The sequence below is a fragment of the Schistocerca piceifrons genome, unplaced genomic scaffold, assembly GCF_021461385.2.
Source record: "Schistocerca piceifrons isolate TAMUIC-IGC-003096 unplaced genomic scaffold, iqSchPice1.1 HiC_scaffold_118, whole genome shotgun sequence".
Taxonomy (NCBI): Eukaryota; Metazoa; Arthropoda; class Insecta; order Orthoptera; family Acrididae; genus Schistocerca; species Schistocerca piceifrons.
Window position 1 is genome coordinate 35001 of NW_025726993.1, and position 2655 is coordinate 37655.

Sequence of the window (2655 nt, forward strand, 5' to 3'; positions counted from 1 at the left end):
GGGCGACACCACATGCAATACCGCCATCTATGCGCATCTGACAACACTACGTCCGCACCACAAAACATACCGCCATCTGTAGGTCTCCCGCAACATGACCTCCTGCAACGACGCTACCGCCATCTATGAGACGCCAAGCCGACTAAGACAGCGATGGCGCCACAGTGGCCGCCTTTCGACGCCACCCACAAAGGCTGCAGCCTCTGTCGACCATAGCACCCAATCTCCAGTGGCTCTGCCGCACGAAGCCGTGGACCGGCAATGACGCCACCCGCACCCGTTCGTGCACCACCCCAACCGCCAAACTCGCACCTCCAGCGGATGAACGGCGGACGTTTCCCGCACTCGTAAAGTGCAATCCACCCCTATAACTTGCGTTTCATGAAGAGTTATTTCCAATATGCGACATTCCCGCTGTCCGTATACATGAGCCGCGACCTGTACCACTTACGAGCGAGAGACGCGATCGCGTTGCTCACTGTACGGCGTCCGATACCGAGCCATCAGCATGTCGGTCCCCATGCGCGTTGCACTCGCACTCGCAGTCGCAAAAACGTGGGGCAAATATATTACGCGGAAGAGTTATAACAGACCGAGCCCCACTGCATGGGGGGAGTCTTTGTCACTAATGTACACAGATGGAACATTTTGGACTGGAACCAGATTACCCGTACACACGGCGCTGATTAGTAATCAATGCAGAGCCATCAAACTACAGCAAATATACACAACTGTCCGTATACATGCTGAAAGAGTCTGCCCAAAATGGGAACCACACGTCAGCCAGACACTCTGATCACGCACCACTCTCTGCTTCTAACAGGCGCACATACAATATGTAAGCACCAGCATGGAACAACATCCAGTGCATCTTCTCCGCCACATTACACAATCCACACTATCACAACCAGACCAGGAGGTCCGTGCGGAAAATACAATATCCCAGCCTTTCGACATCCACCATTGCGCAGACCAGGCACCAACACCCACACATGTCCTATACAACGGTGCACCCAACATCACAATAGTACCTCCTGTCACAGCGCACAAACAATGACATGAGTCAAAGACACAGGTCTCACACAAGCATAGAATTGGAGCGCCGCCTCTAATAAGCCAAAGGTGCATCCTGACGTGACAAATCTGATCATGTCACAAGCATTCACTTACTATAATCACTATCAACGAACCTGCCGCCCCCGCCCCCCCCCCCCCCCTACACCTTTCCGTACAACAACGTGTAACCTAACCTAACCTAACCTAACCTATGTTGTACCTTAACCTAACCTATGTTGTACCTTAACCTAACCTATGTTGTACCTTAACCTAACCTATGTTGTACCTTAACCTAACCTATGTTGTACCTTAACCTAACCTATGTTGTACCTTAACCTAACCTATGTTGTACCTTAACCTAACCTATGTTGTACCTTAACCTAACCCATGTTGTACCTTAACCTAACCCATGTTGTACCTTAACCTAACCCATGTTGTACCTTAACCTAACCCATGTTGTACCTTAACCTAACCCATGTTGTACCTTAACCTAACCCATGTTGTGCCTCAACCTAACCCATGTTGTGCCTCAACCTAACCCATGTTGTGCCTCAACCTAACCCATGTTGTGCCTTAACCTAACCCATGTTGTGCCTCAACCTAACCCATGTTGTGCCTTAACCTAACCCATGTTGTGCCTTAACCTAACCCATGTTGTGCCTTAACCTAACCCATGTTGTGCCTTAACCTAACCCATGTTGTGCCTTAACCTAACCCATGTTGTGCCTTAACCTAACCCATGTTGTGCCTTAACCTAACCCATGTTGTGCCTTAACCTAACCCATGTTGTCGCCTTAACGTAACCCACGTTGTCGCCTAAACCTGCTCTGTAATTGTTATACGACTCGTTCAATTACTGTAGTGTTGCCCACCCGCAACCCTCGCAATATAGTTCGCTACTCGCACTGCCCGCACCCCTGTGTATCGCTTCATGTTAAACACCTTGCAAGTCTTGCTCACTTTCCACATGCTCCTGCTGTACACTGTAATGTGGATGGCAGCAGGACGTACATGCCGCCCCTCCCCACGTCCCCACCTTGCCCCCTGCCTTCGCAAGCTGGTTGGTGAGAAGTTTGCATGTTCAATGCCCTTCGCATGCGACGTACTCAGGCTACGTTGTGGTGCGGCCTGTGTCAACTGTCCGCTGATGTCGTACGCGTGAACCACAATCTGTACTGCACATTCGTCCTTATGTACTGAATGATACATCGTGGCACATGTGTGACCGCACAACGACTGCGCCCAAAAACGGCGGACCATACAGTGCAAATATTGTGCACGCAGCTACGTGTCGTCTCCCTATGAGAGCTGGATTGCAGTGTGGTACGCCATAGAGACGTGTGGGAGGAACGGACGCCGTGGATGGCGATCAGCATGAGCTGTCTGTTGATGTATTCGGACCTAGTCGTCTCTCCTCACACACCGTGATGGCATGGTGCACCGCGTTCCATATCTGCGACATGCTACAGAGGCCGGTTGACAGTCGTTCGAGCAATGGACATCGCATACGTACGGGGGCCACCTTCCACGTATTGTCTAGGCGTGCACATTTTGTTGCGTGTATGTGGGCAGACGTAGTGTGGCGTGACACCTGACACA